Genomic DNA, 16,477 nt, shown 5'->3' with positions numbered 1-16,477 from the left:
ATTTACATTTACTCCCAGAGAGTGCCATCTACTGGCTATTTGAATGGTCAGTCTGTATATAGTATTGCTCAATAATTTCTTGTATTTTATCCATACACTTTGGCTAATTTCTCTCTTATTCCATATATATTTATTCAACTGAATCCCATAATTCCAGCTTTTCTTATTCTGTTGTCTATTTTCATAGTTTAATTTGCTGCCTTCACTAAGAATTGTGCCTAAATACCTGAAATATTTTACTTGTTCCATGAACTAAAATGCAATTTTTTTTTTTTTTTTAAGCATCCATTTTGCTCCCACCCATTTATTCTTCAAACACTACAGACACATTTCAATATTGCATGCTTTAGTTTTTGTAGATAGGCTTATACATTGGTAACACATGACTATTAAATTATTTAAGGAATTGACAACATATACTGGGATATTAATTAAAAGAAACTTTAATAAATACCTCCTATATTTCGGCAATCTTCATGGGAACATACAACAATGACACGTGCATAAAATTTAATAGTCAAATATGCATGATTTAGGTATTTTTAAAATACTTCACATGCACTGCCAATATCATGGCATCAAGCCTAGTATTATCCTCAGCTGGTCATAATTTATTGCTTTGTAGTTCAGCATGTAACCGTTTCTAAATGGAACATCCACACAATTAGTCACTTCCCAGGTCAGTACAGCCACATCTATTAGTGAACCCCCCCCCTCTCTGACACAATAATTAGATTTAACACTGAGCTTGAGTTCCTCCTGTCACATGCTTCTTAGGATATTATGTCACAACAGCTCAATCAATTCACTTCATTCTTCTCACAAGATTTCCCAAATATTCTATCAATGCATGGATAATTAAAGTCACTCATGATGATTAATTGTTCAGTATCAGATACGTTTATTTGGCAATGTACCTCATCACCAGCTGCTAATCTGGTGATGAGGTACGAAGTTCAATGCAACACCTTACCATGTATTTGATCTTGTTATACTTCACCTTACATTACATAGCTTCAAACTCAGTGCTACATAAAAACTGTAATTAATATTGCAATCATAGATTTCTACTCTAACTGGACTCAAATTCACCCAATATCATTAGCATCACACTCTCCCTCCTATCTTGCCTTTCCTTCCTCCTAAAGATACTGCATCCTTTATTCAATATCAGCTAGTACATCTGTTTCTGAGAGCCAGGTCTCACTAACATTACTAATCCGAGGCCATAATATATTCAGCAAGGCAACAAAACTCAACCCTTTTGTTCCTGATACTCCTGGTATTTGTGTATAGACATAATACTTTTTTGTATACTCCCCTCTGTAGCTTCATGATTTGGTTAGATAACTTTCAGATTTCTGTTCATATCTAATGCTTCACCTATGCGGACATCCTTGCATGTACTTAGTAAGCCCAAACTGAATGAACACAATCTTTCTTTTATCATAATCGCCTCCATTTTTAAGCATATTTATATCATTAACATACTTGCATAACTTAGTCAATGTTACACATCTCACCATTCCTCTCATCATAATCTAGTTTATCTGACTCCTCATACCAATTGCATTTGGGTACAAGCCAATCCTCTTATATAAAACCGTTCTTCCTTCAAATTCAGTCCACACACACAAAAAAAAAACTCAACCATCCTTTCTACACAGCCTACACATCAAATCATTTGCCATTATAGCCACTCTTAATTCTTTGCTGTCATATCTATGTAATATACTTATTTAAAAAGTTTTATGGCTTAAGCATGTAAAACAATATATAAAATTTTATTCAAAATCATCAGGGAGATAGACTGGTAACTACATTTGAAATATGAAGCATGTATATACTAGCTTGTGTCTTGGCTGCAGCTCAAATATGATTACACTATCAGAGTTCAAAAGAACAACTATAAAAGTTGCATAGATAAAAAATAATTAAAACACACACACACACATTTTGATCCATTAATACTAATCACTTCCCAAAACTTAGAGAATGGCATACAGTCTGAATGATTAAAGTCCAGATGATCAAATTTGAACTTGCTGGAATGAAGAACCTTTGTCTGGTTCCAAAGAGCTCTGTGCCTAGTGTCAATGGCATGAGAAGCAAGGCCATACTTGTTGGATTGCAAAAATATAATATAATCTTGACATACAAAGAAGAATGTCTAGTCTATCCAAAATAGCAAAGATGACACAAGCAGGATACTTGATAGATACCTAGTAAGGAAAAATTTCCAAGCTGGTTTGAAGGAAGTGTATAGATTGAATATGCAAAGAATCCGTGCTATTTGTTGCGAGATTCCTTCAAGGCAGGGTATTGAAATTCTTTTCACATTGGATTGTAGTCTGATTGAAGGATGATAATTATCAATAATTTTTTGAATGGTAGTTTTGTTGTATCCATTACACATCAGATTGCTTTTAGTTTTATTCCATTCTTCTAACAAAAGGGAATCAGAAGAGCAGATTATATGAGCTCTATGTACAAGACTCTTGATGATACCCATTTTCTGTGAAGAATGATGGTAAGAGAATGAGTGACTGTATCTGGCAGTACAGGTTGATTTCTGATAAACTGAAAATTCCACATGATCTGTAGGATTTCTAATTATTAAGTTATCCAAAAGGGGTAGATGGTTACTGGATTCACGTTCAATAGTGAACTCGATATGGATATATAAGAAGTTTATTTTCTTCAGGAACTGAAATAATTCTGAGTCAGCAGGACTAGACTGCACATATATCATGAACAAAATGTAACCATATACAACAGAGGTGTCAAACTGGTGGCCTGCAAAGCAATTTCTTGCAGCCTGCAGCACTCCAAGGAAAGATTAAAAAAAAGGGGTGGTTGCTTTTTTACAATAAAACAGAAATTTAAACATTTGATTTATTCATTTTCATACAACATTTATAGTTACAATATGGATGCAACAACCTGATATAATATAATTGCAATAATAAAAATTTATATATTGCAATTTCAATGTTAGATCTGATCCTGATCAATCAAACTATATTTATGCATTCATTGTTAATTTATAGCACGCTGTGGGTAGCGTGCAGCATACGTGCCCATGTGAATCCAGACTACGCGAATTTATAATTGCCTACTACAGTCAATTGGCAATCTCTGAAGCACACATCAGTGCACGAAAAATGTGATCCAATGACACAAGCAACGTAATCTAGTTGTGAGAGAATCCCCCCCCACCCCTTTTTTTTATTATTTTTTATTTGCAATAGTATCATGCACTGGGCTATAATTTTGTATTTTATTCAATAAATGTAGTTTTAATAATGTAATTATATAAATACATTTTTATAAAAATTGTTATTAATAATATATTTATTCACCCAGACAATGCCACTTTCTAAGACAACAAGAAAAAGAAAAATTGCTGATGAGGGGAGAAAATTTCAAGAAAATTGGGAATTAAATTACTTCTGCACTGAAACAAAATTGTGTGCATTATTTGTAATGAAACAATTAGTGTCGCCAAAGAATATATAATATAAAAGGGCACTATGATAAAATTCACAAAAGAACAATATTCACCCTTTGAGGGTAAACTGAGAGAAGAAAAATTAAAAAGTATAAAGAATTCACTTGAAAGTCAAAGTATTTTCAAAAATTATGAAAGACAATGAATCAGCAGTAAGCGTCAGTTATGAAATCAGCTATTTATTAGAGAAACATTCCAAACCTTTTAGTGACGGTTTCTTGGTTAAGGATTGTATGATAAAAGCAGCCAAAAATGTATGCCCCAAAGATGTGCAAGTATTTTGCAATATTTGTTTGTCCATAAATACTGTGACTGAAAGAATAACTGAAATGGCAGATAATCTGCATGATCAGTTGCAAGAAATATCCACAAACATACAGTGCTTTTCAATTGCACTTGATGAAAGTTTCGATATTCACAATGTGGCTCAAGTTGCTCTTTCTTCAGCTTGACAATATGAATATTACTGAGGAGTTCTTGGAAATGATTCCCATCTATGGAACCACTACAGGGGAAGACATTTATGACACCATTTTGGAAAAATACTGTCCTCTGAACAGGCTCACAGCTGTGATAACCGATGATGCTCCAGCAATGACAGGCAAAAATAAAGGTTTTGTACCAAGACTTGCAAAGTTAAAGGAAACATATCCAGACATTCCAAAACTGCAATCTTTCCACTGCATTATTCATCGGCAGGTTCTGTGCTCCAAAGTATTGGAAATGAGCAGTGTACCTAAGCCTGTGACAAATACTGTGAACTTCATCTGATCCAGAGGCCTCAATCACCACCAGTTTGCACAATTTCTTAAAGACTTGGAGAGTGAATTTGAAGGGCTACCTTATTAACACGGAGATTCATTGGTTATCTTGTCATAAGGTTCTAAAAAGCTTTTTTCTTTTATTTCTACTTTTAGAGGAGATAAAATTGATCCTAGAAATGAAAAATCATGATGTTGCATTTCTTGATGATCAGACATGGGTACAAGATCTAGCATTCTTAGTTGATATTACAGGACATTTGAATGATTTAAATGTCAAAATTCAGGGGAAAGATCAGCTAATAAGACACATGTATAATTCACTGGCAAGTTTTAGATGTAAATTGGTTTTGTTTCAAAATCATTTAAAAGAGATTATTCTAAATTACTTTCCTATGTGTGAACAGTTGAACAATAAGAATCAAAGTTTTACCTTTTCTCAATATTGTCCCAAACTAGAAAAGATTAAAGAAGAATTTGATAAGCTATTTAAAGATTTTAAGGAGCAAGAAGAAGTTCTTTTTTGCTTTTTACAGGTCCTTTTTCCTTTAATTTCGAAAAAGTTCCTATTTGTATTCAAATCGAACTTATTGTTTTCCAAAATGATTCCATTCTAAAAGAGAAATACCAAGAAATTGGTGTTAAAAAAAAATACTTATTTAGGTCAAAAATATCCAGAAATAAAAAAGTTTGCAGCAAATGTTCTAGGTTATTTTGGAAGCACCTATTTATGTGAACAAATATTCTCATGTATGAAAGGTAACAAAACAGCCAACAGATCAAGACTAACTGACGTCAATCTTTCTGTCATAATGAAGGTCATATGCTCTCAATCTTTGAGTCCAAATTTTGGCAATCTGGTTAACAATAAACGTTGTCAAGTGTTGGGAAAAAAATAAAATACTACAGTTAAATTACTATAATTATATTATGCAAGTATATATTTTTTTTACCCCAAAATAGAAGTACAGTAGGACCCCCCCCCATATCTGTAGTCAACCTCGGTCTGAAGATATTAACATACGAAACTTTCATAGTCTCTACAAACATTCGGCTTTGAAATAATGTTGGATCTAATATCCACTTTGCTTATGTAATTTTACATCGCCGAAATGAAGCCATATGACTCTTTCTTTTAGTAATAGATAGTTCGGCTGATCGCAGAGATTATCCAACACCAGGGCAACTTGTTGCAAAAGGTGGAGAAAGCTACACACATCTGAGGTTGCTAAGATTCCATTCACATTCAGATAACTTTATTACAGTATGTTGTTATAATTGTTCTGTTTTATTAGTTATTGTTGTTAATCTCTTACTGTGCATAATTTATAAATTAAACTTTGTCATAGGTGTTTATGTATAGGAAAAAAACATAGTGTATATATAGGGTTTGCTACTATCCGTGGAAGACGATGGAACCAAACCCCGTGGATACAGGGATCTACTGTATTTTATTTCAACACAAAAAATTTCAAACTAACAGGAGGCTCAATAAATTTTTGTGATGGTTATTAATGAGACTTTATAGACTGTATAAATATTTGATTTGTTCAAATAAAATTTAATTTCAGTTTAATTTGGTTTAAATGCTATATATTGTAAATGTTAATATAATAAAAAATATTCTTTATATTTTTGAGTTGTCATAATCATTATACTATTATTTTATATGTTATGTAATGACTTAGAAAAAATAAAAAATTTTCATTATTAATTTTCCAGTTTATTTATACTCATTCTTTCACTTCCCTTCGATTCTAATTAGTGTAGCTTTTTTAGTCTAAAATTTTTTTGCAGCCCAATTGAGTTTGACACTCCTGATATACAAGGTTAAGAAAATATAGTGTCAGCGAATTGTTTTTCTAGATGTCCCATAAAAATACAAAATTAATGACGGAAAATCTCACGTAAAAAGATTTTTTTTTAATAGTATAATTTTCACCTCTGTGTCACAGGTGCCTTCGGTACATGTTAAGCTCAAATTAAACAATAAAATTTCCTAACAAAAAACTATATATGCAATAAAAAGTTAAGAAAGATTAGCTGAGTACTCTCTCTCATAAAGGGGATAGATGTTTACATCTATCCCCTTCATCGGATCTGTTTAAGTTAGGAGAGTGAAGTAAAGTTTCACGTTTCTTTATAAAGCCGTTCTACGAGGAACCGACTTTTGTGAAAGACTCGTCTTTTTTTCCAATGAACTCTATGTCTGGTTAAGATGGCATGTTCTGCAAGTCCAGACTGTTCAGGTTTAAGGTACTGAATATAAGATCTGCCTCTATTCGACTAGAAGAACACCAGTCTTATATTCAGTACCTTAAACCTGAACAGTCTGGACTTGCAGAACATGCCATCTTAACCAGACATAGAGTTCATTGGAAAAAGACGAGTCCTTCACAAAACTCGGTTCCTTGTAGAATGGCTTTATAAAGCGACATGTGAAACTTTACTCCACTCTCCTAACTGAAAAAGATCCAATGGTTTACGTCTATCCCCCTTTATGGGAGATAGTACTTTACAAATCAGCTAATCTTTCCTAACTTTTTATCGCATATATAGTTTTTATTCTTTTTTTTTGTTAGGAAATTTTATTGACCTTTTTAGTTATCTTATACTAGCTACTTTGGTGACGCTTTTTGGAATTGTCAGTTATTGTTTAATTTGAGCTTAATATGTACTGAAGAAGCCTGTGACACACGGGTGAAAATTATACTAATAAAAAATCTTTTTACGTGAGATTTTCCGTCATTAATTTTGTATTTATATGTCTACTCACGGTATTCCCTTACTAAGAGTTATGTAATAATCATAAAATAATCAACTAAAGTTGGTGAGATAACTGCCCATTACTGTTCCTTCGATCTGTTTGAACAACTTATTACGCCATGTAAAATAATCTGCATTTAAATAGGCTAACAATGTCTTCTGGGAAATTAGGTTGTAAAAACTAAAAAGTCTCTCAGAGGCTATATTAAATATAACCATGATCTCACTATTAGAGACATAGCTCTAATTTGTTTCTTTGAAGTCAAGGTAGTAAGTGGGAAAGCCAAAACACTCTACTATTGGATATAGTGGGTTGCCATCATTATTGATTTTAAGAAGACCATAGAGACAAAGTAGATGTGCATAATGAATTCATAACCTTTCAACAGTAGTGGCATCCCAAGATTGTACATTGGGATGTACTGCATGTTTTTCACTGTCCACAGAGTTGTTTGCCTTAGGTTACCATGGTAGAGCTGCTGCAGACAAGCTATACATCACTCCCCCCCCCCCCACCCATGGAAAACAATGCTTGGAGTGGTATCTTTCACACCATTCCCAAGACCGTAGATAATTGGAAAAGGGTTCTGTAATATGACAAATCACACTTCCAAAGGTTTCACTCTGATGGTAGTGTTTGGATCTGGAGATTAGCCGGGGAATGTTTCCAGCAGGACTGCATCATTCTATAAAGCTTGGTGGAGGTCCAGTAACGGTATGGAGGTGTTTAGTTGGATGGGACTTGGTCCATTGGTGGATATGTCTAAAGCCATGATGTCTGATTGCTACCTGAATATCTTCATGCATGCTTCCAATGAAGTACTTCAGCAGTGGCCCTTGCATGTTTCAGTATGACAATGCTCCATGCCATACTGCACTGTGTGTGTCTGAGACTGTTTTCCACAAAACACTGTTGAATTGGCTGGCTCAGAGTCCAGACCCCCAACTCCCAGGTACATCTTTGGGATGAATTAGAATGATAAATTTGCTCCAGACCACAGTGGCCATCACCAGCAATGGGGATAGCTTTGCACAAGGAATGGAAGAATAATCCTGTTGCAATGTATCAGAAACTGGTTGAAAGCATGCCCCAAAGGATAACTGCTGTCTTTCAGATCAAAGGTAGTCCCCACTCGATGCTAGAAATGTAATTAAAATGTTATATTATTTTTATGGCTATTTGACCTATTTTTGTTTAAGAGTATCCCTTTTTTATAATGTCACTGGCTTTTTACTCAAATTCTAGGGCATTACTTATGTTTTATATGGACAGACATATAAAGAATATGTAAGGGGGTGTGGAGGGGGAATGTAGAAATTAAAAAACCGGACATACTTTTGTGGGATGTTGCTGGCTGTCTTCTTTTTCAACGGCATCCTGGCATATATGGTGATACACATTCATTGTTGGAGGAAGAAAGTATGGCCGAATGGAAGGGTCAGAAAGGTGGAGTTTGAGAGATGCAGGAGAATTATTGGTGAGACAAGAGGTATGAGAACTTTTTTGAAAAACCCAGGTTTTTTTTATATTTTTAAATTATTAAAGGTGGGAAGAGAATACTTTGGGATGGGGTGAACATAGAAATTTTTGGGGAAGGAGAAGGATATTATGGGATAAGATCAGAGGCAGAAGAACGGGGTGTGAGCCATTTTGACAGTGCATCATCTTCGGAGCTCATGAGGGAAGTGGAGGCTATGTCATGCTGGTTTGGTGTTTCTGTGTTGTATTGTATTACGACTCTGACCAATATTCTATTGGTCAGAGTCGTAACCTAATTTTTATTTTATGGAGCTTCCAACAATTGAGTTTTTTGCCACATTTTATGGCTATCTTTGTCAACATAGTATACATGCTTTATAACTCATTCTCATGATTCATGTTTCGAATGCAATTAGCAGTCTGTCTCCTTGATGATGTCCACAGAATGTTGGATAAAATATATTGGAGTTTTCAAATAAAATTCTCTCTCTCTCTCTCTCTCTATACATATATATTTTACATGCATAAACTGTGAATGTTTTTAAATAAATCTAGTACACGTGCTCCATTAAAACTATTATAAGGTAATGTACTATTTTCATTTCAAACTTTCCTTCTTCCAGCAATCCTTTCATACTGTATCACCAGTGAAATCATTTGTTCTTACCAACTACCATCTATTTTGTGCTACAATTTGCTTTTCAATTACATTCCTTAAATTGTTGCTTTTGGCACCTGGAAATCTCAAAATAGTAACATAGTCATCAATTGCACATTATTTAACTAAATCTCCCTACCAGATGTCTTTTTTTATATTGATTTTACTTACTTGATTATCACTACACAATACTGTTCTTAAACTGAGTACTTTTTTTTCTTTCTCCTTTTGGCTGCTTATGTTTCATATCCTTCTGATACCAATTTCCTTGTTCTCTGTCTAATAATCTGTTTTAGTCTAGATATTTTCAGAGTTAATGCATGTTCAACATCCTTATTAGTTTCCAAAATGGCAGGATTCTGTTGACTGGAGCAAACCTCCCTGTTCACGATTTTACCAGCATCAAAGTAATTATTCTAGGCATCTAAAATATCCTAATTTTCAGTTTATGTCACCTTTATCATCTTTGATTCCTTTTACAGTACTCTTTGCTCGATTTCTAAGCTTTTTCAATAGCCTCCAGAACATTTTGTCACCTCTTGGTATTTATCTTCTATATTCTTATCAAAGTCTTCCCATGACTTCTGTTTAGCTACTTTTACACATAGCTTAGCTCTGTTATATTTTTCTCTGTATTCTTTTGGGGCATCTGCCTAAAAGGAACTTTCAGTATGCTTTCTTCTTTTCCAGGATTACTTTTTAACCTCATGTGTCCACCACAGTGTTCTTATTTTTCTTTTTTATCCTCACAGACAACTTCATCACATGCCTCCCTAGTTGAATTAATGTTTTCTTAAGAGTTTGCTGCCAAGATTAAGGTTTGATTATTGTTTATATAGTTGAGTATACAGTTTACTTCTAAAAACTGCTCAACTTTCTTACATACTATTCTTTTCAATCCTACTTAAAACCAAGTGATGATCACTTCCAATTTCAAATACTCTGGTATCCTGAACTAACATGAAGATATCAATATCAACAATAACACAGTCAATGAATCTTTTGTTATTTTTTGTGTCTTCTCTTCACACGAACTTGTGTACATCTTTATGTTGGAGAAAGGTATTAGTAATGACTAGTCCATATCTTAAGCAGAAATCCACCAGGGGCTTCAATTTTTTCCCAAAATCTTTCTATATGCCTGGTGAGATTCATTTTCTATTCTGCTTATCTTCAACTTCAGATCTCTAACAAGGATCACTTTTCCCATTTCAGCTGTGTTAAGTGCCTGCTCCAATGGCATTCCATTCCATACTGAACTCGGGCTTCTGAGTTCAGTTCTCTGCAAAAAGATGATGTGGATGTCTTCTCCCAGTTATCTGGCTTTAAGCAGCCCTCTTTACCCTTGCTAGCAAAAATATTAAAATGATATTACTAAAGATAGAGCAAGGGGAAACACCTTCTTGCAGCATGGCTGAGATAATTTGCTTCCCACTTGAACTTGGAAGATGTCCCCTGAGGCTAGATTATAAAGGTGTTTTAATGTACCATATTTTTAGGCAATGTTATAAACTTTTACACTGTCAAAAAAAAAACAAAACAGAAATTCACATTTTAGGAATGCATTTCTAACAAGGAGTCTCTAAATGAACCAAATCATCCAGTGTTGATATATATGAAACCACATTGTGTGTGTGTTAAAGAAAGATTATTGCTTTCTAAATAAAAAGGAAATCTAGCATTAACCATTTTTCTCAAGATCATACAAAGGATCTTTCAGAATTTAATAAAGGGCTTAATGTGGATGCCTGTCTGGCAAGAGCCATGATTTTACTTCTAACTTTTACCTGGGATATCTCACCTTTTGAGAAATCAGTCAGCAAAGCTGACTGATTTCTCAAAAGGTGAGATATCCCAGGCATTTAATCAGTGGAAAAATAACCTGCATTACTTGTCTAAGAGGCGTAACTATGGTCCTAAACTGATCTGGAGGAAGATTACCATCTTCTGAGAAGGCTTGTATGGACAAACAGAACTTTCAGTGTGTGGCAACTGACACGCAATTAACGATGCCTGTTCTTGACCTATATCTCATGAAGTATGCACGGAGAATTGAATAGGGTCAGTCAATGGCAGTTGCATACCTATATGGAAACCACTCATTTCTGCAAAGAGCCAGAAAGTTCGTCTGGTGGTGTCAGGAAGATTGTGACTGGACACTGGAAAAAAAGTCTTAGTCCGATGAGTCACAGTACACTTTGTTATGTACCAATAGTAGGTAAAAAGTTTGGTTGGAGCTCCATGCAGTAATGAACTCAGTTTGCTCATAAACACAACTGATGGTTCTGGAGGTGGTGTCATGATGTGGGGTATGTTCGGTTGGTATGAAACAGGTCCCCTGATATCAGGTGTCCTCCAAGGAATATTTGAACATCATTACCATTCAAGTCCATTATGCAAAAATTGTTCAGCAGCAGTTCAGCAAACATGACAGCGACTTTAACCATCTTTCCTGGCCACCACAAAGCCTGGATCTGAAACCCCATTTAGAACATATAGGCCAGGGGATATCCAACCCTTTAGCTTCCCTGGGCCACATTGGAAGAAGACGAGTTGTTTTGGGCCAAACATAAAATACACTAACACTAATGATAGCTGATGAGCAAAAAAACATAGAATGTATAGTTAACATATTTCATCATCATCATCATCATCAAATTCCTGCCATGTACCCTCAAGGGGTGTACAGGATATGACAGTACTACATGAAAAAATTACATCATTACTAACTTCCTATCTACAATTTTCCTCCAAATCAGTCTGTTACTTGTCAAGACTCCAACATTATCAGATCTTATATTTCTATCGTCTAAGGCACTTTGTACTGTATCAATCCACCTATGTCTTGGTCTTCCTCTGGGTCGTTTTCCTGCCAACCTGGCAGAGAACACTTGTTTTGCTAATCTTTCCTCTCCCATTCTATTTAAGTGACCATACCACCTGAGATTAGCTCTGCTAACGCATTCCTGGATGCTGACAATGTCAAGTTCTTTCCTAATATTCTCATTTTTAATATGATATTGCCATTGATGCCATCTGTTCACGCCTCTAATCTTTCTCAGGACTCTCGTATCTGTGATCTCTAGTCTTTGGTCAAGTGTTTTACTTCTGACCCAGCTCTCAGATCCATAAGTTAAAACTGGTTTGAACACTGTCTTGTATACAGCTAATTTAGTGTTGCAACTAATTTCTCTCTTATTCCATATGAATTTATAAAAATTGACTTCCTACAATACCAGCTTTGCTGATTCTGTTGTATATTTCTATATTTAATTTACCATCTTCAGTAAAAATTGTGCCCAAGTAGCTGAAATGTTTTACTTGTTCCACAGATTCTCCATTCACAACACAGTTGACATTTTCAATGATTCTGCCTATTTTCATTGTCTTTGTCTTTTTATTGCTGACCTTCATACCATATCTATTACAACAGCAATTCAATTTAGTCAGAGAATCTTGCAGACTTGTAGCGGATTTATTTAGAAGTATAACATCATCCGCATAAAGCAAAGAGCTGAAATTAACATCTCCAATTTTGATATCATGTTTAATACCACTTTCCTTCATAATGTGATTCATATAGATAATGAACAGAGGGGATAATGTACATCCTTGTCTCACACCAGATTTAACATTAAACCATCTTCCTGTACTTCCTTCAATTCTAACTGCTGACTTACAACTCAAATAAAGACTAAGTATTGCTTGATATAATGCCTCATTGACACCATATAACTGCAACGTATTGAATAGCTTCTCTCTCTTGGCACCTTGTCATATGCCTTTTCCAAATCGACAAAACTTAAATACAGATCTTTGTTATATTCCCATGCTTTCTCGACTATTTGTCGTAAAGTGAAGATCTGATCCTTACAGCCTCTATTTGGCCTGAATCCAGCTTGTTCTTCACCAAGCTTTTCTTCCACAATTCTTCTCAACCGTTTCTCAAGTATACTTGCATAGATCTTGCCAGGAACACTAAGTAGGGAAATACCTCTGTAATTCTCACATTCAGTTTTATTTCCCTTTTTATATATGGGTACCATGAGAGCTCTACTCCGATCATCGGAAATTCTTCTCTCTGTCCAGGCCTTCTGAACTATACAGTGCAGCCACTGTAAGACTTTTATACCATCATACTTCAGCATTTCTGGTCAAATATTATCTACTCCTGCTGCCTTTCCACATTTCAAGCCTTTCATGGCTTTTTCTACTTCAAGTATGGATATGTATTCCTGACTGCATGCCTGGTCAGTGTTTTTTTATCACTGTGCTGTCATCACTGCTTGTTTCATTTAGCAGTTTTTCAAAGTAATTACTCCATACTTCAAGGATATCTTTTTCTCCTGTTTTCATGTCACCTTTATCATCTCTAACTCCTTTAACAGCACTCTTTCCTCCATTCCTAAGCTTCTTCAACAACCTCCAGAATATTTTGCCACCTTCTTGATATTTATTTTCTATATTCTTGCCAAAGTCCTCCCATGACTTTTGTTTAGCTAGTTTTACACACTGTTTAGCTTTCTTACATTTGTCTCTGTATTCTGTAAGAGTAAAAGCTGACTTATTTGCCAGGAACTTTTGATATGCTTTCTTCTTTTCCTTCACTGCCTCTTTAACTTCCTGTGTCCACCAGGGAGTTCTGATTTTTTTATCCTTGCACACAACCTCACCACATGCCTCTCTGGCAGAATCAATCAATGTTTTCTTCAGAGTTTGCCACTGAATCTCCAAGGTTTGATTCCTGTTCTCAAACTCTTTCATTTTCTTTTCAATAATCTTTCTATATTTTAGTCTACAGTTCACATCTGAGAGCTGCTCAACTTTTATTCGCTTTAAAACTTTCTTACATGTTATTCTTTTCAATATGAAATTCAGTTTTATCCTGCTCAAGACTAAATAGTGATCGCTTCCAATTTCAAATACTCTGTACACTCTGGTGTCCTGCACCAGGGAAAAAACATCACTATCAACAATAACATAGTTAATGAGACTTTTCTTATTCCTAGCCTCTTCTGTCCATGTGAATTTGTGCACATTTTTATGTTGGAACATGGTGTTAGTAATAACCAGTCCATGTCCTGAGCAGAAATCCAACAGATATTTGCCATTATTATTAGCTTTGCTCTTTTCTCCAAATTTTCCCAAAATATTTTTGTATGTCTCACAATCATTTCCTACTCTGCTATTTAGATCCCTAACAAGGACCAACTTTTCCTTTTTCATTGTGTCAGTTGCTTTTTCTAAAGCATCAAAAAATTCCTCCACTTCTACCTTAGTAGAACATTCTGTGGGACCATAGGCACAAATAAGTCTCATTGTCCAGGTCCCCATTCTCATATTTGCCCACATTACTCTACATGAGACTGACAGCCATTCAAAAAGATTAGCCTCGTATTTTGTGTTGAATACTATGGCTACTCCTTCTTTTCCGTGATTGTCATTGCCTGATTATAACATTTTGTATTTATTGCTTAGAAAGATCTCACCAGTTTTGGTCTTTTTTGTTTCAGTCAACCCTATTATGTCGATCTGGTACTTATCTAATTCCTCAGTTAGCTCCATTTCTTTGCCATTCAGGCTTCTTACGTTGATAGTACCGATCTTTAACTCTGGTGATGTTGAGTTGGGGTTTGTTTTCAGATTTGTTCCAGTAGCTAACTTTTCGCTGTTCGCCCTGGTTCCCTGGCGAAAAGAACGGAGGCCTTGTTTAACCAGGTGATGCCCAGCCAGCGTGAAATTTTGTCATGTTGTACCATCATTTTTTATTTTGGTTTAACCAATCAGAATACAATTTGGTTGGCTAAATCCCAAATTGCCAGCCCATCCTCGTTCATTCAGTATCAAAGTAGATACCCAACAGGGTGCACCATGAGAAGGTGAGGATTGGACATTAGGTCAGAAGCCCTGGGCGGTTCTCCGCATTCCTTTAAAGGCTATGTGGAGGTCTCCTCTCAGTTATACAGCTTTGACCCTTAAGCACCCCAGTTAACATATTTAAGTAATTTAAACTTCATTAATTCATGAATTTTTTATTATAAAAGTAAAAGACAAGACAGACATGAAATTAGTGAGATGTTTGACATTGTTTTTGAGACACCGATGCTTCGATATTTGGTTCGATGGAAGTAGTTGCAATTCTCAGTGAGTTCTCAAAGTGCTCATCTGATATTTTGGTTCTAGTTTTATTCTTCGTGTGCTTTATCCTTGAAAATAGCTGCTCACAAATGAGGTGCTTCCAAATAGTGATGACATGAATAAGACATGATTGTGAAGCGAGGGATATTTTTCTCTGGGAAGATATAGCTTATAGAAGTCCACTAAAGAGACATGATTAAGTTTTTCTTTAAGTCGAATGTCAGATTGTAGCTCTATGCATTCCATTTGAAAATTGGCAGGTGATATGTTTATGTCAACTGAAAATGGAGTCTCAAATATATCAAAAAATTGATGACCAGAATTCTTGAAACCTCTTCTCAAATTCCTGTATCAAATCGAAAAGCAAGGCTGCATATTTTTCGTTGTTCACAGGACCATGTTTACCCAATGTGTCGAAATGCATAAAATTGTTTGCCTTAATTTGAGATTACCATAGTTTGTTTCATTTCGAACCCTCTTATAATTTGAAACATTGTATTGATCAGTTGGTTTTCTCCTTGAAGATGCATGTTTAACTCATTTAAATGATCGGTCTAGTCTACTAAAAATGCCAAATCTGTGAGCTAGTTTTCATCGTCAAGTTCTGGCACGAATTTTGTTTTCGATTCCATAAACGACTTGATTTCATTTCGCAAATCATATATGCACTAAATTTCGCAGTATGTTTTTGCGTGTAATGCCTCTTCAAATTGTAGTCTTTGAAAACTGGCACAAATTCCCTACAAATTAAGCAGATTTCCTTAGTATCTGCCTTGACAAAAAAAGTAGTCGTCTGTCCACTTTTCGTTGAACAATCTTCCTTCTTCTATAATTTTTCCTTTTTTTTTTTTTGGTTCGGCTTTCTTTTAAGACTCTGTGGAAACCATGCTGGAATTAAAAAAAAAAAGATTCAAAATTAGAAAGCTAGGTTTAATAATTACAAAATTTTTACTACTAAAAAAATTACTCGCCAAATCGCCACAAACACACGTAACGTCTGCACCTTTCTTCGGTGTCAACTCAACTGTTTACAATTGCACTGATACGAAAGCCGTACCAGCGTACCCATGGCGCACATAGAGAGACATCTATTGCGTGGTAAAAGTAGGAAGCAAGAGCGCTAGTGCCATTTATTATGTCGAGAAGTAACTACTCGCATGAGC

The 16,477-nt window shown here is 35.1% G+C and overlaps 1 protein-coding gene across 1 annotated transcript in view; it reads right to left on the bottom strand.

Moving 5' to 3' along the window:
- Nucleotides 1-16,477, bottom strand: part of r (carbamoyl-phosphate synthetase 2, aspartate transcarbamylase, and dihydroorotase rudimentary) — a 489,668-nt gene that overhangs the window by 17,104 nt on the left and 456,087 nt on the right. The window lies entirely within an intron of this gene.

This window comes from Typopeltis vanoorti, chromosome 3 (genome assembly GCF_054136105.1).
Source record: "Typopeltis vanoorti isolate ZY-2024b chromosome 3, IOZ_Tvanoo_1.0, whole genome shotgun sequence".
Classification (NCBI taxonomy): Eukaryota; Metazoa; Arthropoda; class Arachnida; order Uropygi; family Thelyphonidae; genus Typopeltis; species Typopeltis vanoorti.
This window is presented reverse-complemented; position numbering and strand designations above follow the sequence as displayed.